Below are 23,016 nucleotides of genomic sequence, written 5' to 3'. Positions count from 1 at the left end.
GGCCCTCTGCCAAGGGAACAGTTAACTGGTCTAGGGTCTCACTCATATAATTACTATTACCCATGAAAAACCAGGCCACTGCCAGAAAGCAGCATTATCCCACTCTGACCTCTCCATGTCTTACCTTGTTACTCACTCACATTTTGTGAATTTGTTTCTATCTGGCCAGTGTCAATTTGTCAATTCTTCTCTAATGTCCTTGTCTAAAAACTTATGCAGTATTGCAAAAAGTGTCAGTAGAAAATCAGAGTAAGATAAATTTGCCATGTCCTGGTGAGCTTTCATGTTTGTTTTATTCCAAGCAAATGCGCTGAAGCTTGCTTCCTGAGAACACTTAAAAATCAATGCCCGAAGTCCAGCAACCACAAACTCCCCTTTCCAATAACAAAATGACAAGAAGAAAGAGAGCCACATAAACTGAAGCCAGGGAAAACTGCCTCTCCTCAGAAGGTTCCAATTAATGGGGGAAGGGGGAGACACTTAAGTCATGAACAAGAAAGAAAAGTCATCTCAGTTTCACTTATTTACGAAACAAAGCAGTATGAATATGAACACCTGTGTAACCAGTCTGAGTAATAACAGAATCCATGCTCATTCACAAGCTCATTCATTCAACAAATGCTTGATCATCTACTATGAGCCAGGCACTGTTCCTAGCTCTGTGAATACAGCTGTGAACATGACAGACATGGTCCCTATTCTCATGGAACTTAATTCTGGTGGAGGGAAAACAGAGAATCAACAAGAAGCAAACAAACAAGAAAAATATCAGATGTCTATGTTAACTGTGACATAAGTAGTTACTTTATAACAGAGGAAAGGCAGGCCCCTTCTCCTAAGTAACAGCAGAACTGAGGTATGAATGACAAGAAGCCAATCAAGTGAACATAAAGGCAGAATATTCCAGGCGAGGGTACAGTTGGAACAAAGGCCCTCTGTACAAGGTCACTGTGGTGAAAACATACAAGGCAAGGGGCCGAGTTAGGACACGTGGTTGCCAAGGCAGGCCGGGATCTGTTCACGAATGGCCTGTAATCAGGGTAAGGAGTTGGGACTTTTTTTTTTTTTTTTAAGATTTTATTTATTTATTTGACAGAGAGAGAGACAGCAAGAGCAGGAACACAAGCAGGGGGAGTGGGAGAGGGTGAAGCCGGCTTCCAGCCGAGCAGGGAGCCCGATACGGGGCTCGATCCCAGCACCCTGGGATCATGACCTGAGCCGAAGGCAGGCGCTTAATGACTGAGCCACCCAGGCGCCCCTGGGACTTTATTCTAAGGACAAGATCCTAAGCCAGCAGAGGGTGTGAGGAAGGGGGGAGTGACATACTCCCTAAGAACTTATTGAAGTGAGCTGATCACTGAATCCAAGGTGTAGACTGACTTTTCAAAAAATTTATCTGGCCACAGAAATTTAGAAGAGTTTAATTTCCCAAGAAAAATGCTTAATTGCTTTGTAATCTATTAGTGCTATGATAGAATATTATCTATGAAGATGTACTATATGAAAGACGCTGCACATTGTTTTATTTAAACCTCACCCAACACTCGAAGTAGATATTATCATTTCCATTTTACAGATGAGGACACCAAAGCTCAGAGAGGAAGGGAAGCAATTTGCCCAAGGCCACAAAGCATGTATGTGGAAGAGCCAGAGCTGGAACCCAGGTTGGTCTGACTCAGAAGAGAAGGGGTTCCCAGCCACTTTGTTCTATTGACTCTACCCTCTTCCCTGACAGGAGGAAGAGAGACACTTCTCCTGGTTTACCTGTCAAGCCTTCTGCCCATTGCTTTCTGCTCTACTTGAAGCAGTCACTCACCTTAACCCAGTGAGGGACACAGACTGGGGCCTGACTCCAAATACCGTGCCTGGCAACCTTCCCTAACAAGCCAAATCCAGTCTCACCGTTCCAGGCCATGGACAGCCTTTCTCAGCACCTATAGTCCCATCTGTGGCTCTTCTCCCATATGGGGTTTGAATTCTTGGAAGACATGATAATCCTTACATTCGGAGGTATCTACCATGTGCCAGAAACCTGCAGTGCATTATCTCATTTCATCCTAACTGCTCCAGGAGGTACCAGTACACGTTTATTCACATGAGAAAACTGAGTCACAGAAGTACCAGGAAAGGTCAAAAGCTATCAATTAACAGATGTCGAATTCCATTCCCTTCTACAATATGCAATACACATAAATGGTGAGTGAATGAAGGGACAAATAAACTCATCATGGCAGTCTCCACCACCATGAATAAGTAAGAAAGCATGGGCACAGGTCAGGGCCTACACACCCAGCTCTAGACACGCTGGATTAACACATCCTCTCATCTTCTCAGCCAATATAGGCTCCAATTTGGAGACTGTTAAAGGTTTTGTCCTTTCTTCCCATTCATTCACCCACCCTCACCACCGCCAACAAAGAAATCAAATGAATCAAATTAACCTTCCCCAACACCTTCACACACACACAAAAAAACAATCCCATTACAAAGGTCATTTCCCCCCTGAGACCACTGGGGAGTATTCTACTTCAGTGACTCAGTACTAAACAAACCTTTACAAAAATACAAGCCGGCTTATTTTTCATGGTCTCTTTTAGGTCAACCATCTTACACAGTGTTTTACAAAAGAAAAGAAACAGCAGCAATTGAATGTTTTAAGGTACCAACCAGAGAATCCAGGGATGTTCACTACTAGAAATGGGCACTCATGAGGCAGCAAAAAGAGAACGCTGTTTCAGATGGTGCAGGCTGAGTAGGAAGTAGGGGTACTCGCCCCCCACCCAGAAGCTGAGCACCCTCTACAGCCAAGCAGCAAACAAACTGGAATCAGGGCCACAGAAAAGAAGGCCCAGAGAAGATAGCATCACCAAGTGGACATCTGATCTGGATCCCCTTTAAGAAACCCCCTAGGAGGGGCGCCTGGGTGGCTCAGTTGTTAAGCGTCTGCCTTCGGCTCAGGTCATGATCCCAGGGTCCTGGGATCGAGCCCCGCATCGGGCTCCTTGCTCGGCGGGAAGCCTGCTTCTCCCTCTCCCACTCCCCCTGCTTGTGTTCCTGCTCTCACTATCTCTCTCTCTCAAATAAATAAATAAAATCTTTAAAAAAAAAAAAAAAAAAACCCCTAGGAGACCACCTTGTTTTGCTGAACCACGACCACACAGAACAAGACCAAAAGCAGCAAAAATGACAAGACTGAGCCCATTAAGGCCAAGATCACATCTTCATTCCATTACCAGCATGGGGCCCAGCACACAGAAGACAGATAATAAAACAAAAGTTAGACAAACCTTAACTATAATTATTCAGTATTTACCCTGTGAACAAACCTAAGCACCTTTCATATATTCTCATTAATACTTTACAATTGGGGCGCCTGGGTGGCTCAGTTGTTAAGCGACTGCCTTCGGCTCAGGTCATGATCGCAGGGTCCTGGGATCAAGCTCCACATCGGGCTCCCTGCTCGGTGGGAGTCTGCTTCTCCCTCCCCCACTCCCCCTGCTTGTGCTCCCTCTCTCGCTGTGTGTCTCTCTCTGTCAAATAAATAAAAATGAAATCTTAAAAAAAAACACAAAACTTCACAATTAACCGTGAGGTAGATGTACGATTATTCCCCAGTTAGGGCTAAGTAAACTATCAATCAGGGAAGTGAAGAAACTTGTCTAAAGTCACACAGCTTGCAAGTGGTGAGGCTAAGATTCTACCTGAAGTCTGTCCAAGTTCAAGGGCCATGCTCCTAACCACTGTGCCACACACAGCCTTGCAGTTGAGTATGTGAAGGAACAGTGGGCAAGGCTACAGCACCCCTGAGGAAGGGCTCTGGTCTACAGTCTGAAACCACCCACCATGCATTTAACACTTGGTCTGACAGCATGTGACTCTGACCCAGGCTTCTTTCCACTCCAGGTCTCTCCTGTACCTCAGTCTTCCTAGCTACACAGTAGCAAGAGCTACGACAGCCCATTTCCAGCCTTCCAGACATTGGCTGCTGCCAAGAGAGAACATGTGCACGCCTACATCAACCAGAACTGAATGTTACATAAACCGCAGGTGCTGGCTTTGCTAACTTGGCACATCACATTTCAGGTAGTTGCCCATGTCAGTGGCTTAAGTGGTCCAAAGCGCAAGGGGTAGCTCTTGCCCAGCAGTGACAGCCAACAGAGGGACAGCAAGAGAACAGGTTAACAAAGGGCTCTGTAGCTGTCAGATGTTAACAAGTGACAGGCCTGAAATCTCCAGGCCTTCTTCCGGGAAGGTGGAAAGATTCCAAATGCCAGCACCCTGAGCCACCATGTCTGCTGTGTGGCCAGGTGGCCCCAACAACACACTGACTAGCAACACTTCGGGGGGGTCAGTCTCAAAATTACCATTTGGGTGACTAAAGGAAAACAAGTCACCTATCACAGTAATGCTCCTTTTCTGATCTTCATTCTCACTCCCTCATCAAAATACATCCAGTGTACCATCTGACAGAGTGATCTGTTCACACTGCAAATCCAGTCATCTCACCACCATGACTAACAACCCTCCAAAGGCTTCCGTGCTCTCCAGGTAAATACAAAACACCTTGCCACAGCTGACCAGGCCTGCCCTTGCCAATCCCTCCAGCCTTATCTTGTATCCATCTCCTCCCATTGTCTGTGCTCCAACCACTTTTTCAGCACCTCACAGAAGCCACTTCTTTGCCCCCAACCCCACTCCAGAGGCTTTGTAAAAGCTGGGCCCTCAGCCTGAAACACCTTTCAACCTCATGTCAAGTTGTTCAGTAAACACATGTTTGTTCTTAACAATTTAAACCAAAGATCACTTTTTCTAGCAAGTCTTCCCTGATACCCTCTCAACCCCAGGAACAAGTCAAATCTGTCCTATTTCTTATGGTATCACATTCCTTTCTTTCAACACACTTATAACAATTGTAATTTTACATTTATGCGTGTGATTATAATTTTATTAATGTCTATATTCATCAATACACCCTAAGGAGGAAATACATATGACTTGGTCATGACTCAGGATTTACCATAGTGTCTGGAGGGTAAAGGATGTTCTATTTATGTCTGTTGACAGAAAGAACAAAATTCCAGAGAGAAGGGAAATGAAGTTCTGTCCAAATCAAAAGGTTCTGCTTAGAGGGCGCCTGGGTGGCTCAGTCGTTAGGCATCTGCCTTCGGCTCGGGTCATGATCCCAGGGTCCTGGGATCAAGCCCCACATCGGGCTCCCTGCTCGGCGGGAAGCCTGCTTCGCCTTCTCCCACTCCCCCTGCTTCTGTTCCCTCTCTTGCTGTGTCTCTCTCTGTCAAATAAATAAATAAAAGCTTTAAAAAAAAAAAAAAAGGTTCTGCTTAGAGAAGCTGTTCTCCCCTTGTGACCTTAAGCCAAACTGTTCTTTCCCCTTTGCCCTTCCTCTTTGCCAAATTTCTGATAGAAGTGACTGCTTATGTCCTGCCATTCTTCAGGCAGGTGGTAGCCATAGTGATAAGCTGGCCTACAGCCAAAAATAGTCTAAAAAGATATCACCTTGTCTGAGTGCTCCAGACTTCCAAAATAAAAGTCCACAGGAAAGGCCCAGGCAGATGGAAACACAAAAATCTCTACTCAGTAAAGAGACTAAGCCAAACAACTAACAGTTTCTTCAAAAAACAAATCCTCCTCAAAGCAGGCAGTGCCCCCAAGTGACCCACCCAAAGGAAAAAGGGGAGGGGATAAAGACTGCAAGGGGCTGAAGCAGAAAATCCCTGAATGGGATTTTAAACACCATCTTTCACTCCTTGGATAAGGCAGAGATTTGCCCAAACATTAAATATCAAAATCTCCCCCAATGAGGCAGCTCCAGAGGAATTCTAGTATGGCTCTGAACAAAAACCCCAAAGCCTGAAAAAGCTCACATGAAGCTCAGATTAAAGCCTCAATTCCCTAAGGAAGCAGGAGGGTCTTGTCCCTTCTTTCTTATTCTACTCTTTAGGGTAGGTGGGCAGGGTGGGGTAGGAGAATAAGAACCAATTACTGAGAACTGCTTAGTGACAGGTACTTCAGAGACAGAACTGGTAGTGAAAAACAGTGAGAAATAAATGAACACACACACACAGAGGGGCAGCTGAGGCTCAGCAAGGTTGTGTAACAGCTAGTGAACGGCGAGGTCAGGAGACAACCCAAGTCTGCCTGAATCCAAAGACTCTTCTCCTACCCTAGAGCTGCCTTTGTGGGTGACCCATGAGCCCAGCTCTGCTCCCCACCCCTTCACCACCTCCTTACCAGAATGGAGCTCCCTGGGTAAGGAAAGGCTGTCTTCCACGAGCACATTCCACCACAATAAGCATGTACGTAGCTGAGGTACACCACCATACCCTAGGTACAGAGTACAGTGCGCTAAAGAGAGGGGAGTTCATCATTTGTAGCTAATGGGGATGAGGCTAGATTTTCTGAAAATTCCAAATGGACCCACAGGGATGAAATCTCTGCCTTTTTGAGAACCCACTGGTGCCTGGTGCTTGGAATGGTAATCCTGCAACCCAGGGCACCTTAAACCAAAGGATGGCAGGTGTTCCCTGGCACCATGAGAAAGACAATACCCGCAGGGCAGACAACCCCAGCGGAAGTCTCCACACCACCTCAAGCTGTGCAGAAAGGGTATCAACCCCATACCTGAATCACACACATTCACACAGCATCTCCTACAAGGTGAAGCACCCCTTCATTGTGCCGTAGTTCAAGGTTAACACTTCCCCCTGCGCTCCTTTCAGGATCTGCCTCTTATCAAAAGCTATGCCAGCTGATTATTATAATGATAACTATTATGCCATTATAATAACATTATTGCACTTTTTTCCTGCACTTGACATCTGTTGGCTGATAGGTTTAACTGGTACATAAGCAATAATTATGCAGTGCTCTTTTCTTTCCAACCAAGCCTCTAGTGTGACTGTTAAAGCTAAATCCAACTGTAGCCAATGCCCAGCTCCAGCAGCAGTGGGAAACAAGGCTCATCTGGGCTCAGCCACCATGGTTCCAGTGGCCACAGTGCCAGAAAGAGAGGCTCAAATAGGTCCCCAAATGTTGACACACCCCCTTGCTCCTGGGAAAGTGATGGAATTCAGGGGAGAGACCAATCAGCAAGCAATTTATTGATGAAAACCCCAACAGGGCTAGAGGAGTCATACTCAGGCCTCCGTACCGCACAGGAACAAGCAGTACCGAATCACAAGACCACATACCACAGAAAGAGCAGGAGGAGAGGCAAATGCAATTCTCTGCTGGGAGTTCTCAAATAAATGGTTCTCAGAGAGCAATTCTGCCTGCTTCCCCACACACACTTCTTGCCAACTGCCAGGAAAACTGGCAACAAAGAGAAAAGGATAGAGCAGAGGACTATCCTCAGGCCCCTATTTTGAAACTGAGAAATCCATCAACCTGGCTGCTGGGCCTTCTATATACAGAGCCCACGAGGGGCCAGAATGCAGTCTGGAGTCCAAAGTGGAGAAGTACAACTTCCTGTCAGCCAAAGCCCCTAAATCTACCCGCCACACTATTTATGACAAACAAGGTAGAGCAAGATGGGATATTCTATGACTGCAGAATATTACACGTGATCAAACAAACCCCACCGGGAAACCAGGGCTGGCCTGCTTTGTTCTCCACTCTGTAATACACAGAGCCTTTTTTTTTTTTTTTTTACGGCCGAGATGGGGGGCGGAAGGTTTTTGAAATTTAAATTACCAGTGAACACTATAATCTATGTGCAAGGAGAAAAGGAACATTCAAGAGTGCCAAGCACAGGCTCTCGGGACATGTGTGGCCGAGGCAGTAGTAGCCTGCGGGGCTTTCTCCTCCAGCCTCAGCACGCTGCTCTCATTGTTTGAGAGCAGGCAAGCCAGCAGGCAAGGCCCAGGCTGCACAAAGGGGCACTGTCCCCTAGGTCTAGGGAGAAGATTACTCTCTCAGAAGCAAGTCAGTATGAATCAACAAAGAACGAACAAGACTAGTCACCCAAAGAAGTAGCCCAACCAAGGATGGGTTTAGAGAGGTATTACTGAGGGCAAAGACCCTATCTCACTCACCGCTAAATTCCCATAGCCAAGCAGTATCTGACACGTAAGCGGGTCTTTACAAAGAACTGCAGCTTGAATGGTAACCACAAAGACTCCTTAGGTTGGAACCAACTGATGAGAGCTAGAATCTAGTTGTTCCTACTGTAACCTGCGGTAAAAAAACGGCTGTGGTCTGTGAAGAATACACCAAAAGGTACCCAGAGAATTCAATTCAGTCTCTCTGAAAGAAACTTCTGGAGCCCCAAGACAGTAACAGGTATACTTTGGTCAGACTACAGATATAGCCCTAAAAGTACAATGCTGTGAGGAGAGAGAGGGAAGAAGTGAATAAATGGTACAAAACATATACTGAATGCATACTGTGTGCATATCAGAAAAGCTCACGGAGTTTTACAGATGAAGCAATAAGGGACAGATTAAATAACTCTCTTAAGTCTAATAGCTAGTACATGGTTAAATCTGGATATATCTGATGCTACAGCCAAGAGCTTTCCACCCTATTTCACCTTGACTTCCTCCAGGGGTGAGCTGGCTTCCAGCTAACCTTATCTAGAGAGGAGACAACTATCCCGCCTGTCCATACAAGTCAACTTGCTAGGCATGTTTCTTAGAGTTAATTAGTTAACTGGAACTATAGCTGAATGGGCTCATGAATTTCATGTCCTTGAGAGAGCCCACGGGAACTTAAACCTGGGGGAACTGGCTGAGTTTCCAGACCCACAAAGCTGCCAGCCAGTGACCAAGCCATCAGCTGAGGTAACTCTCTCGGCACAGTGTAGGTCAGGGCTGGGGGAGCAAAAGGAAACCCAGGCATGATCTCTACAAGCCCCCAACAAGCTCTCTTTGGAGATTGCAAAGGAGGTACCATGGGCCTCTCCCACTCTGAGCTCTGTCAGTAATGTACAGAACTCTCTTTGAAGGTAACCTAATTTTGATTTAAGTAGAAATAGAAAAGGTAAAAAAATGAAGGATTTCTGCTTGGTCTTTAGAAGCAACTGAGCCTTTCTTCCATGTTGCCCACCACCTCTCTAGAGCTTCCAGAGACCTTCTATACCCATGATGCCAGGGGCAGGAGAGCAGAAAGGGCAAGAGGATTTTCAGGGTTGTATTCTGAAGAGACCAGTGGTGAGGATCAGCCAGTGTTTCTAATGGAAGTGAATACCCTGGACAAACTCAGGGGAAGCTAAGTAGTACTAAAACACAGTCTCCCAGGGTTGTCTGTTTATTTCACCTCCCATGTGAAGGCTTTCAATAGTTAACATTGTTCCCCCCCACCTCAAAGCTTAGGAAAGCTGATGATTCACCCAGGTGCACAACAGCTGCTGGGAAGACCTGTGGGAAGGGGCCACCCGGCAAAGGTAGGCAATGTATGGTGAGGAAGGTCTCCCAGGAGTGCCCTACATGCCAAGCCATATGTTGTCAGGATATTAATCCAAACCCATCTTGCGTACTTTACAATGTTTACTCTCTCTGGGATGTGGAGCATTAAATTATATCCAAGAACAGCATGAGTCCTTCCAGTTCTATTCCACACTTACTTCTTTGCTAAAAAGATTTGTAACCTAGAAACAAAGCCCTTTGCCTAACAGCAGCAATAATACTCAGCAAAGAAAAGAAAAAAGAAAACTGTTAATTCAAGCTTCCCTAACAGATACTGCTCCAACGAAGCCTTGGTTTACCCTAAGTAGAAATTGGAGAAACCTATTACTGACCACTTTTTTCCAGAGAAGACAGGCCTATATCACTGAGAGTCCTGAAGAGGTGAAAGCTAAAACCGAAAAAAATAAAGCACAACACCACAGCTCTGCTCTCGCCCCAACAGAAACAGCTCTGAAAACCTGTAAGAGAATTCCAAAAAGGGAAGACTACCTCACTGACATAAGCACTAAGAGCAAGGAGCAGGAATATGAAGTAAGGCTACCTGCATTAGTCACAGCCCTACCCTAACCGTACAACCCTCAGTAAGTATAAGTAATTCAGACTCTCTAAACTTCAATTTCTCATCTCTGTGAAATGGGGATGTTTTAAAGATCCATTATTTGAAGGCCTTTTTTTTTTTTTTTTAAGATTTTATTTATTTGAGAGAGAGAGAGAGAGAGAGGATGAGCAGGGAGAGGGCAGAGGGAGAAGCAGGCTCCCCACTGAGCATGGAGCCCAATACAGGACTCCACCCCAGGACCTGAGCCGAAAGCAGACGCTTTACCAACTGAGCCACCCAGGCACCTCATGAAAGCCCTTTTATAAACAGTAAAATGTTGAGCGTACTTTAGGCCTGATAGTTATTCTGAAGACCTCTGGTTGAGAAAGCCTAAGACACTTCTGAGGAACAGAAAAACAAGGCTATCACCTCCAAGGGACAATCTACAGTTACTGGTTCTAGGTGTTTACAGAGAACCCACAGTTAAGGAATAAAGTGAGGACAGAGTGGAATTTGAAGAGGAGACCACACTTGAGTCTGCCCAGGGGCGTTTTTTAAAATATTAGCAATATATGCGCACAGCTCAAATTTGAAAAAGCACACAAAGGTATGCAATGAAAATTAAGTCTCTCTTCCCCCTCACTGCCCAGCCACCCAGGGCCCCTCACCAAAGACAACACTCTTTTCAGTTTCTCATCCAATCAGCTTATTTCTGCCTCAGATGGAGGTATCAATGGTGGTAACACCTTCAAACCTAAAAGGTAATGCCAAGCAAGTAAGCTCTGCCAGAGGCCTAGGGACTATGAAAAGAACAGGGCAGCCAGAGGGTAAGATATTGCCCTGCAAAAGCCTCCATGGAGGTACAGATCTCCTCCTGGCTATTATACTGCTTTGCCCCCTGGCTAACCACATTTAGGCAATAATTTTGTACAATATATCTCCCTTTCACTTGTGCTGGTTCATTCAGAACTCCTTCTCAGAGAAGCCATTAACAGGAATGATTCCTGGGACCTCAGTCTGTAACCAGACTGACCACCAGACCCTCAGAAGTAGCCTAGAAGCAAGAACCATCAAACCTGCCTCAGCAGAGGCTGGGCAAAAGGGTAAAAATCACCTAAGTCCCTGGGTCACCATCTTTCTAGGGACCGAATACAAGGGAGGATGAAGCAAAATAGGAGGTCTCTGCAGGACTTAGCTCAAGAGACTACATTACTACCCACAGAAAATAAGAGGACACTCTCAACCAAACCTAGGCTTTCAACAGAACTCCCTCAAAAGCTTTCAGGTTATGTCTTCCGCTTCCTTTCTTCTTCCACAAGGAGCTTAAATATGCAAATTTCAGGCTCTACCCAAAGATCACAGATGGGTAGCCTTGATGCCAAATCTGGACCACAGATATACTTTGGTAGTCCCTGGGGATTTCACATAAAAATCCCACTTCTCTTGTAATGTAAGGTAAGGACACTAGAGCCACACTCACTCATGACTATAGGCTGAGCAGCAGCTGCCCTTTATGGAACACAGGAGCCCTCCAGTTTGACACAGGCCCACCACTCCCTGTGGCTCACACTGACTGTCCCCTACCTGACCCTGAAAACACCTTCGAGTTGGAGACCCCTGGCCAGTGAGTGACAGAGGAGGCTGAGGTAGGCACATCGGCTGACAAAGAGCAGGACTCCTACATTCATAAGCACTTACTAAACACCCTCTATGTGCCAGGAACTGTGCTGGGGCCTGAGTACACAAAGAGAAATGAGGGATGCACTTTCTGCCCTCCAGGAATTTCTAATCCATTTGGGAAGAGGAGACTTATTCTACAGAATCGGACTGCTTCAGACACCAAGGGCTCTGGTAGTTGAGCATGCCAGATTCACTGTGACTAGGGTTCAAGGAATGCTCCAGGAAAGAATCGGGAATTGAACAGGACTGTTACCATTTCTCAGGCTTTCACGTATTTCTTCGTTCAAAAAACATTTATGGTGTCCGTGTTACACTCAGCATTATGCTGGAGACACAAAATAAAGCATAGCCCATGTCCTTGAGAAGCTCATATAATAAGAGACAAAATAACTAACCAGGATAAAGTATGCCAAATTCTATAATCAAAGTGTTGCTATGGGGATACAGATGAGGAGGTATCAGGCAAGGCTCACTGAAGAAGACAGCTGTGCAGTTTAAGTCGGAAACAAAGGAGAGGGGACCTGGGCAAAAGAACTGGCCGAGTCACAAACATGAGGCATCTTCAGAGGGCCACATGGACCAGTCTATCAAGAGCAAAGGATACATGTGGGTAATGGTAGAGGATATAATTAAAGTGGTAGGACAGGGACACACCATGAGAGGCACAGAACATCGGAACACCTGGACAATGGATGCATTTAGAATGTACTCAGCAGCAGCCAGGTGGTGCCACAGAAGGCTTCTAAGCATGAGTGTTCTCCAATGAGCACTGTATTTAGGAAGACCCCAAGGGGCAGTGGTACACAATGTCCTAAAGGAAACCAAAGTAAGGTGTAAGAGGAGCCTTCCATAATACCTCAGGAGCAGTTACAGGAAACAGGGGAAGCATTAAGACTAGGTAAGAAAGATACTGCAGGGGCGCCTGGGTGGCTCAGTTGTTAAGTGTCTGCCTTCAGCTCAGGTCATGATCCCAGGGTCCTGGGATCGAGCCCCGCATCGGGCTCTCTGCTCCTCGGAGAACCTGCTTCTCCCACTCCCCCTGCTGTGTTCCCTCTCTCGCTGTGTCTCTCTCTGTCAAATAAATAAATAAAATCTTAAAAAAAAGAAAGAAAGAAAGATACTGCAGAGGCTTGCCAAAAAATTTAAGACAATAGCATTTCTGTTTTTGGTTTTTTGGGGTTTTTTTTTTAAAGATTTTATTTATTTATTTGACAGAGAGAATGAGATAGAGCATGAGGGGGGGAGGGTCAGAGGGAGAAGCAGACTCCCTGCTCAGCAGGGAGCCCGATGCGGGACTCGATCCCGGGACTCCAGGATCATGACCTGAGCCGAAGGCAGTCGCCGAACCAACTGAGCCACCCAGTCGCCCAAGACAATAGCATTTCTTTGAAGAGACTCTCTAATTTTTCTTTTTCTTTTTTTAAACCAATTCAGACTGGTTTTCCCACCCAATGATAAGGTTTTGGCCTAGTTGTTTCATTCAGAGAAGTAAGGCACAGGCTGTCACGACGGTAAGGACAGTACTCAGGTTTTTTAGAAACTCAGCTTGAGAGCAATATAATGAGGGGTAGTAGCTTCGGGGGCTTTTTCCCCATTCCCATCCCCACTGCTACACTGAACCAGTTGTAAATCTCAAAGAGAAAGAGTCAACTTGAACACAAAATCTGGGTCAGTGTATTTGCGCCTCCCCGACCTTTCACAAGGACCAGAAATGGGCATACAAATCAGAAGAAAGCCGTGACAGGAGTCAAAGTTCCCATAACGAGCTAATTGCTTCACGTCTGGCTGAAGAGCAGAAGGCAAGAGACAAGGAGAACATACTGTCAAAGGGCCCCAGGCAGACTCTGGACAGTCGGCCCTGGAAACAGGGCCCACTGGCTGGGACAGCCAGTTAAAGACAGCCCCAGAAAGGTGAGAACTAAGCCGAGTAAAGAAGATGGCAGAGAAGCTTCAAAGTTCCTTGCTATTTGTGACTATTATTCAGCATGAGCCAGCTGTGACTCCTGATAATGAATAATCAAACAACAAAGGAGAACCATGAGAAACTATGGACTCTGAAAAACAAACTGAGGGTTCTAGAGGGGATGGGGGGTGGGAGGATGGGTTAGCCTGGTGATGGGTATTAACGAGGGCACGTTCTGCATGGAGCACTGGGTGTTATATGCAAACAATGAATCATGGAACACTACATCAAAAACTAATGATGTAATGTATGGTGATTAACATAACATAATAAAAAAAAGAAAAAAAACAACAACAACAAAGGAGACCGACAATGATGGTTAAGGTAACACTGGCTTAGTCAGCATAACTTATCCTGTAACCAAGTCTTGGGTCAGGAATTAGAAACTACTGTTGTGGGCGCCTGGGTGGCTCAGTTGGTTAAGCGACTGCCTTCGGCTCAGGTTCATGATCCCGGAGTCCTGGGATCGAGTCCCGCATCAGGCTCCCTGCTCAGCGAGGAGCCTGCTTCTCCCTCTGACCCTCCCCCCTCTCATGTACTCTCTCTCTCTCTCATTCTCGCTCTCTCAAGTAAATAAAAAAAAATCTTTAAAAAAAAAAAGAAACTACTGTTGTTGACATAAGTGATAACACAGAGCACTTATACTATGCCAGAGGAACCACTTTCCATATGTATTCTCTCAAGTAATTCTCAAAACAGTTCCAAGAGGAACTATTACTAGTCCCATCCTACAGATCATGAAATTAAGGCTTAGAGAAAATGAGTAACTTGTCCAGGACCTGACAGCTAGTAAGTAAACAGCAAAATATGACCAAGTAAGCTGACTCCAGAATGTTTGTGGTTTTTTTTTTTTAAGATTTTATTTATTTGACAGAGAGAGAGAGAGCACAAGCAGGGAGAGCTGCAGACAGAGGGAGAAGAGAAGCTGGCTTCCCTGCCAAGCAAAGAGTCTGATGCGAGGCTCAATCCCAGGACCATGACCTGAGCCAAAGGCAGACGCCCAACCAACTGAGCCACCCAGGTGCCCCTCCAGAATGTTCTTAAACCACTCTGACACACCATTCATTCCCTTACTCTTTTTCTTTTAGTGATGTATCACGGGTTTGCTTTGGTCACCAGATAAGGTCCACTGGTGCATTGGCCCCATTCTTTACAGAACACCCTCAGAGCAGCCTGGCCTGAGCACTTGTTCTGTTTCTAAAATAGTGGGAAGCTTCAAATCTATTTCCTCTGGGGTAAGATCAAGAGGAAACACACTTCAACACGAAAAGGAAAGAAATCAGCATGACAGCCAAAAACCTCACCAGTGAAGGTTTTAAGATAATGAATAAAGCAGTCAGTGGAGGTGGGGACTTCTCCCTCCCTGGAGATTTTTAACTGCAATGGCATCTTGCATCTTTATAAGGCTTTAAATAATTTTAACAACTTCTCCGGCCACCCTCTGTGAATCCTCTGGCTTGAGTCTCAGCTCTGCCAGTAATATGCTGATGGCCCTAAAAAAGGTATATAGCCCATTTCACTTCTCTGGAACTCAGTTTTGTCATCAGTAAAATAAGAACCCATTGAATACAAAACTCAAGCACTGGAAGGTGACAGAACCACAAGGGAACCTCCTGACTCTTCACTCACCCAAGGAACCACCAACAGCCATTCCTTGGAATTGAACCAGATCCTGCACTCATGTTCCCAATAAAATTGATATAATGACCCCTAGGATGATGTGTTCCAGCCCATAAACACCACGATTTCAGACTTTAGCAGCTGGGCCCAAGGATGGCGACTTTGCTTCATGAATACAATCAAACCCAACTCCCCATGACCAGCAGTGGGGAGAGTCACAAAATCAACCTTAAATACCTTCCTTAGGATCCTGCCCCTTAAGTTTCCAACTCTACTACCAACTGAATTCAAAGTGTGACCAATCAATGTTATCTGTATCAATTGTCCTACTTTATGTTACTTCCACTGAACTGAAGCCTGCTAGTTTTCTCAAGTTTGGTCAGATGGCTGCTGACCCCGTGGGAGCCTCACAGAAATGAGAGAGGCAAAAGCATGAAACTATTCCCAGACATAAAGAAATGCCCATTTAAAAGTCCATTGGTATCAGCATTCCTCACCTGACCAATGAGATACATCTGTGATTCTTCTTTCAGTTTCTAGAACTCCTCCCCTTCGTAAGACAGAAAAGGCAGACTACTTGCAGAAAGTCAAGTAGCTAGACATGGATCAGTTCACTGACTGCTGTGATACTCCTCTGCCTGGAATGATAAGTGGTAATTAAAAAGCACAACACCCTCAGTCAAGACACAGCCAGCAAGCAGACCTCAGAAACATACCCCTTCCCATTTCTCTGCGGCTAGGACATGTGACATGGGCTAACCATCAGACACTACCCAACTTCCAGAAACACCTGAGCCAACACAGCAGGCTCAGCTGTGAAAAAGTAAGGCCAAGGAGGCATCAGAGAAACAGATGGTAAATGGAACACTTCAGAAGTCCAAGATTTGGGGAGCACCTGGGTGGCTCAGTCAGTTAAGTGTCCAACTCTTGATTTCGGCTAGGGTCATGATCTCAGGGTCATGAGACTGAGCCTGGAGTTGGGCTCTGCAATGGGCATAATGCCTGCTTTAAGATTCCCTGTCTCCCTCTGCTCCTACCCTCCTCCTCTCTCCTTCTCTCTCTTAAAAAAAAAAAAAAAAGTTTTTAAAAAGTCCAAGATTTGGAAGAAAATAAAAATAGTAAGGACTTGGGGGCGTCTGGGTTGCTCAATCGTTAAGCGTCTGCCTTTGGCTCAGGTCATGGTCCCAGAGCCCTGGGATCCAGCCCCACATCAGGCTCCCTGCTTGGCGGGAAGCCTGCTTCTCCCTCTCCCACTCCCCCTGCTTGTGTTCCCTCTCTCGCTGTGCCTCTGTCAAATAAATAAAATCTTTAAAAAAAAAAAATAGTAAAGATTAAACTCAATTCTAGCCCCTTTGGAGAAGTCCAGGTAAAAATCATCCCTCCCACCTCTACCTCCACACATACTCCATTTCTTCTCCAACTCTCTTAACAGCATTAGGTTTTGAGGCAGACAATATGGAGTAACATCAGAAAAGGACAAAACAACTTCTGCTCTGAATTAGGAATATCATTAAGAAGGGGCGCCTGGGTGGCTCAGTGGATTAAGCAGCTGCCTTCAGCTCAGGTCATGATCCCGGGGTCCTGGGATCGAGCCCCGCATCGGGCTCCCTGCTCAGTGGAGAGCCTGCTTCTCCTTCTCCCTCTGCCTGCAGCTCTGCCTACTTGTGCTCTGTCAAATAAATAAATAAAATCTTAAAAAAAAAAAAAAAAGGAATATCATTAAGTAAAGCAGAAATGGCATTCTTACTAATCCCCATGCTTATAAACACGTAATGGCCAAGGAGTTTCCTGGGCCTGCAACACACTTTAGGCAACAGGCTCAGCGATTAGAAACAGCTCAGCTGGTTGGCAAATGGAACCAGGAGGGACATATTCACAGCTTTGATCCTTATAAAGGCCAAAGATTTTACCTCAAATCTTTCCATGACAGCCCTTAGCTACTGCCAGCCATCTCAGGAGAAGTCAAACAGGATGGGTAACAAGGGAACTAGACCTAAGGCACCACACCTTGGGAAAACTTAGTGAGCTCCTCAAGAGCAGGAATTCTTTCTCACTTTAGTGTCCTCAATATCTTCCACTGGACCTGGCACCTAGGAGGGCCTTAAGAAAATAAGGTGAATGGTCAAATATCCTGCTGATGAGAGCAGGCTCATGTTGAGAGGAGGAGGGTAGCATAGTGCAAAAGAAATCACCGTGGCATCAGAACTGGGTTGAAAGCCTGGCTACAACAAACTTTTTGACCTTGGCCAAGTCACTTAACTTCACTGAGCCTATTTTTTCTTCTGTAAAATGGGGTAATACCAATTATTTTACAAGGTTGACTGGAAGACTGGATGAGATAATGTTCTCCCACTTTTACTAGTCTGGTGTTGGGGTGGTAACAGGTGGATCTTTTGGATATAAAACATGCCTTCATGGCTGTATTAGAGAGAGAATATAGGTAAGACCATGCATTCTCAATGAGGGCAGTATCGCCCCCAAGCGGGGCAGGGAATGATTCTTCGGGAAGAAAAATCTTAGATATTGTAAGTTTATGGCCTTCCAAAGGGCCACAGTACAAGTGGATACATGGTATATCTGTGGTATTGAAATTCCATGGGGAGGGGACAATTAGGGGAAAAAGTCTCAAAAGGTGATAGTGAACAAAAGGTTGAGAATCACTTGATTAGATGTCTAAAGAGCTGACCCACTACCTTTAAGAACCTGACCACACTGGCACCCTGATCTCACACTTCCAATCTCTAGAAAGGGGAGAAATGTATGTTTGCTATTTAAGCCATCCAGTCTATGGTATTCTATAGCGGCCCATAAGTGACTAAGACACATCTCAAAGCCTAAAACACCAAACCCAAGGGCACTGTTAGGAGGATGAGAGCAGACATGGCCAGCCAACACAACCACACCCTTACCCATGCGCCACCGGGTGGAACCTGAAGGAAATACAAGTGTGTGCTGAACATGAGTCTGTTGCTCCTCGATTCTGTCTCCAAGGTGGAAAATAGCACAAGGAAGGATGCCAAGTGTAAACCCTTCCTAAGTCAGTAAAATTCTGGGAGAATCTTCACATGTGTCCTGAGCAGCTTTTATCTTTTACAAGGTTCTTATTCCAAAGACAAACTCAATTACTGTTGATGCTAGGAATCAGGGGTTACCCAAAGCCCCACCTGAATGGCAAGGGGCTATTCTCCTCCCCTACTCAGCAGGGAAGCCCTCGGTGAAAGAACACGAAGAAAAGGGCAGGATACTGCCCCTTTAGACCACATATAATTAAAATAAGAAGCTCTGTGCTGTGAAAAACTAAGGCCTGCAGCTTAAGACTGACTCAGAGAAGGATAAAGTAGTCACCCTTGTTCAGAAAGAGAAAAGATTAGCCTCACAAGGACAGGTCTCCAAATTGACACCAAATCCAGGAGTTAGAGATGCCTGTGGTACAGAGCGTGAGCTAAGCACCAGCGGCGGCCCCAAAGAAAAATCCCCAGGAATACATGACCAAGGGGCTAGCATTGTAAGAATGTTCCGATCAGCTCTCCTGAAAAGAGGCTTACTCCAAGAGACTGGCAGACAGCCTCTGCAACACAGCTTCACTGAGGAAAGGATAGAAAATGAGTGGGGGGGGCGCCTGGGTGGCTCAGTTGGTTAAGTGACTGCCTTCGGCTCAGGTCATGATCCTGGAGTCCCTGGATCGAGTCCCGCATCGGGCTCCCGGCTCAGCAGGGAGTCTGCTTCTCCCTCTGACCCTCCCCCCTCTCATGTGCTCTCTCTCATTCTCTCTCTCTCAAATAAATAAATAAAATCTTTAAAAAAAAGAAAATGAGTGGGGGGAAAAAAGGCAAGAAGTAGGATGAAGTCAGAGCATGAATCGACAAAGATAATGAACTGTTGTCATTAATAGCAAATCTTCATTCTTTGAGGGTAGAAACGGTTACTGCATTCCTATGTCATTAATGTGTTCCTCCTCAACCATTCTTCCAAGTAAGCATTCCCATTTTTTTTTAAAGAATTTTAGGGGCGCCTGGGTGGCTCAGTTGGTTAAGCGACTGCCTTCGGCTCAGGTCATGATCCTGGAGTCCCGGGATCGAGTCCCGCATCGGGCTCCCTGTTCGGCAGGGAGTCTGCTTCTCCCTCTGACCCTCCCCCCTCTCATGCTCTCTGTCTCTCATTCTCTCTCTCAAATAAATAAATAAAATCTTTAAAAAAAAAAAAAAGAGTTTTAAAGTAATCTCTATACCCAACATAGGGCTCGAACTTACAACCCCAAGATCAAGAGTCCCATGCTCCACTGACTAAGCCAGGCAGGTGCTCCAGTATTCCCATTTTTATGCAGTGGAAAACTGAGCCTAAGAGGTGACTTGTGCAAGGTCATATGGCTAATAAGTGACAGATTCAAAACATGTTCACCACACACCAAAAATCTATTATGTCCACTTCAAAAGAACTTTTTACTCATCTGAAGACAAGTCGGGTGACAAGGTTGCTTTAACCAAGCCACTTGGGGGTAAAAAAAAAAAAAAAACCAACAGTATGGTATTATGTATTAATGAAACTGATCGCTAACATGGCTCAAAAATGTCTCTGAAGACAATCTCAGAGGTAGATTTTCAAAACTGCTTTGGACAATGACATATCACTTAAATAAGGCCACACTCCCACCACTCACACCTACACATACCACTCTAAAGGAGAACAGCACTCAATGAAAAAGTTCTAGCACGTTTATTTTAAAACCCATGTTGTTAACTTTTCAGTTTCGCTTAATTAGCCTTTTACTGGGTCAATGAAACACACTGACCCTCAAAGTTGGACTCTGCAGAGAATGACTGGTCTCCAAAGACATCAGAAAAGGTCAAGAAAGCAGGAATCCAAGAACAAGGCAACTTTTCATTCCTGGGTCACCACAGCTGTACTAATATATTCCCCATTCCCACCCTCTGTAAAATGGGGGCAATAAGTCTTTTCCGTAGCCAATTTCATCATAACACCACATAATTAGCAGATTAAATTCATTAAACAACCAAAAGAAAAACATAAATCTGGTGTGGCAACACCTTCTTAAAAACCTAAGAGCCATATTTTCAACTGAAACCACACACCAACTTACAATCCATGTTATACATCAATCCTAACATCCTCATACCCTGGCTCCCATCAAAATCCTGTCCAAACCCCAAATCTGGCTATATTTTTATCAGACAACAAAAAAAAAGCTTGGGTGGAGTGAGAGCTAAAAAGACAAACAGATATAAAACAAAACATCTTTTACACTGTCAAAACAAAGATTATTACTGTTTATAAACACATCAGTTTCTTTTCTTAGCAAACATGTAAGATTCATTCTCCCACTGCCTACCTACTCTGGGTTAATCTAACCCCTTCAATCCCCCCAAAGCAGTGTGTGCTTTTGTTTTGTTTTAGTGAGGTCAGAAAGCCACACAAGCTTGAATCAATGCCAGATATTTTAAATTTTTTAGTAGAAAACTGACATTACATATGGGGGGCAGTATTTTTTTTTAAAGACATCAAACATCCCTCTAGCTTCTAGAGTGCAAAGAAACCCCCACTGGCCTCCCAGGTGTTAGGTGTTCTTTCCCAACGGATTCCCTCCAGTCTTCTACAGGAGAGACTCTCAAAGCAAGAATTTCAGGACCATCAGAAAGAGAATCACCTGGGGAGCACTGCAGGTGCCCATATTCCACTTTAAATGAAATCACTGAGTAGAGGCCAGGGATGTACACAACCTCCTAGGTGATTTGAAAAACACCGAAGTCTGAAATCCGTACTTCAAAGACAAGTCTTCCATCTACCGGGAAACAGGAAAACACATGTCAGGCGTGGAAATACGACGCGGGTAGAGGACAATTCCATATGGTGAAGACACATAGAGGCCTCGGCCAAGAACCAGAATGTCAACAAAGAAGCGGTTAAATGCAGAAACTGAGGGTGGGAGAAGGAAACAGGGAAGGAAGATGAAACAGAGAATCAAAAGCTAGTCTCGGAATCCCCACCGCCTCATCTCCTGGGACTTAAGAAAAGTTACTAGAGACGACCTGAACAGAAAAGGTAGGTAAGGCGACTCCTGGGCTCTGGCCAGGGTTCACTTGGTCGTCCCGCTTTGGAGGAACGAGATGTATTTGGGGGTGGGGGTCCTGTCTGGGGGCCCCGGTACAGTGCTGGGAACGCGCCGGAGCCGCCGGTGGGAGGAGGCTCGGACAGCGCCCGGAGCCCCCCGCCCACCTCCATGACCGGGCGGCCCTCACCGCCCCTACCTTCGGCTTCCCGCCCGCCAGCCGAGGGGCAGACACAATCCCCACAATTCCAGGCGGCTGCAGCGGCAACCAGCTCCCCATGCGCAGACGCGGCGGCGACCCTCTGAAGCTGTGAGCGCGCAGTTATTACGTCACTCGCCGTCTCTCCCAATTGCCGCCTTCCAGAAAGATGTGCGGCCGCCTGCCTCTCCCGCTGGCAAAGTTAAGCCCCGCCTCTCTCCCCGCCTCTGCTAAGTCCCGCCTTCTAGCGCCACCTCTGATGGAGTGATTTTCCCCTGTATCCCTCCGCCAGAGTGAGAGTCGTCCGAAAGAGATCCCCACGGACTTGATTTTGCTTCCAAGCCAGATCAAAATGGGACTTCGAAGTTTCATCTGTGATTTCCCAACAGTCTAATTTCTTTCTCGCGGAAGGAACAACAGAAGGAAACCAGAGGACGTGAGAAGTAAAGATAAATCAAGCTGTTGCCACTCAAAATGGGATACATCCGTGTCTCGAGCAGTAAAAATAGTCCTTTGAAAATTCGTGCGGATAGGTCACCAGCAAGTCATTTATTTTTGATATTTATATACTGTGTGAATTGACAACGACCAATCATTTTCAAAGTTACAGTCCTCCACAGCTCAAATTCTGCTCTACCCCCTGAATATCTCTTATGTGCCAGGTGCTGCGTATATGTTTACTTCTAATAACTTCCAAAGATCAGAACTGTCATCCCCTTTTTATCGATGGGGAAGCTAAGGCTCAAAGAAGTTGAACTTGTACAAGGTCATACAGTCATAAAACTGAGAATGTAAGGCAGATTTGGGTTCCTCCCAAAGTCCCCTTCTCTTTCCATGATAAGACCTACCCCTTGACCAGAGGAGTTTAATCTGACTAGTAAAATGGACTGCTCCCTCAGGCCTGAGAGTCCAGACACAATGATTCCCAGACATTCAGGAGTGGAGAAAACGACAATCCAAACAAGTAGTAACTTCCGCCAAAGAGCAGGTATTCTCCAAGAGGAAACAATCAACCGGCCTCGAGTTCTTTTCCATTTCCAGTGTATTATGTGGGCTTCTAGCAGTTGATCTACTTTCTTGATTATGTTTACTTCAAACAGATGGGAAATTGACTTTGCAGCTGTGAGCAAACTTTGGTTAGTAGCCTGGGGAAGGAGAACAAGCCTCTGGGCAATAGTTGAGTGGGAAGTGCCAGGTTTTTTTCAGAAAGGTCTACATAGGTCACTTTCCTGGGACTGGGTGGGAAAGGACAGGTATCAGCTCACTTTTTCCATGGAACACCCAGGAGGCTAGCAAGAGTAGCCCAGGAATAATTCTAGCTTGTGTCACTGCCTAGTACCATGAGGATAAATAATAAATGTTCAAAAAATATCTAGTGCATCAATGGTAATTCACAGAATGAATATATAAATTACAATCGAGGCTGATGCAAGTTATAAAAAGACATTAACAGGGCGCCTGGGTGGCTCAGTTGGTTAAGCGACTGCCTTCGGCTCAGGTCATGATCCTGGAGTCCCGGGATCGAGTCCC

The 23,016-nt window shown here is 45.6% G+C and overlaps 1 protein-coding gene across 5 annotated transcripts in view; it reads right to left on the bottom strand.

Moving 5' to 3' along the window:
• SIL1 (SIL1 nucleotide exchange factor) overlaps window positions 1-21,633 on the bottom strand; it is a 209,739-nt gene extending 188,106 nt beyond the window's left edge. The window contains exons 1-2 of one of the 5 annotated variants that reach the window (XM_081825721.1): window positions 21,487-21,605; window positions 20,886-21,020 (exon numbers count right to left, since the gene is read on the bottom strand). The gene's annotated coding sequence lies outside the window, so the exon portion shown is untranslated. Of the gene's footprint in view, window positions 1-15,720; window positions 15,862-20,885; window positions 21,021-21,486 lie in introns of those variants that run through there. The other 4 variants (XM_081825720.1, XM_081825718.1, XM_081825724.1 and 1 more) reach the window with 4 other exon arrangements.
• Window positions 21,634-23,016: the final 1,383 nt, after the last annotated feature.

Source organism: Leptonychotes weddellii, chromosome 7 (genome assembly GCF_054177405.1).
Source record: "Leptonychotes weddellii isolate Sample4059 chromosome 7, ASM5417740v2, whole genome shotgun sequence".
Taxonomy (NCBI): domain Eukaryota; kingdom Metazoa; phylum Chordata; class Mammalia; order Carnivora; family Phocidae; genus Leptonychotes; species Leptonychotes weddellii.
Note: the sequence above shows the minus strand (reverse complement) of the source record. Positions and strands in the feature narration are given on the sequence as shown.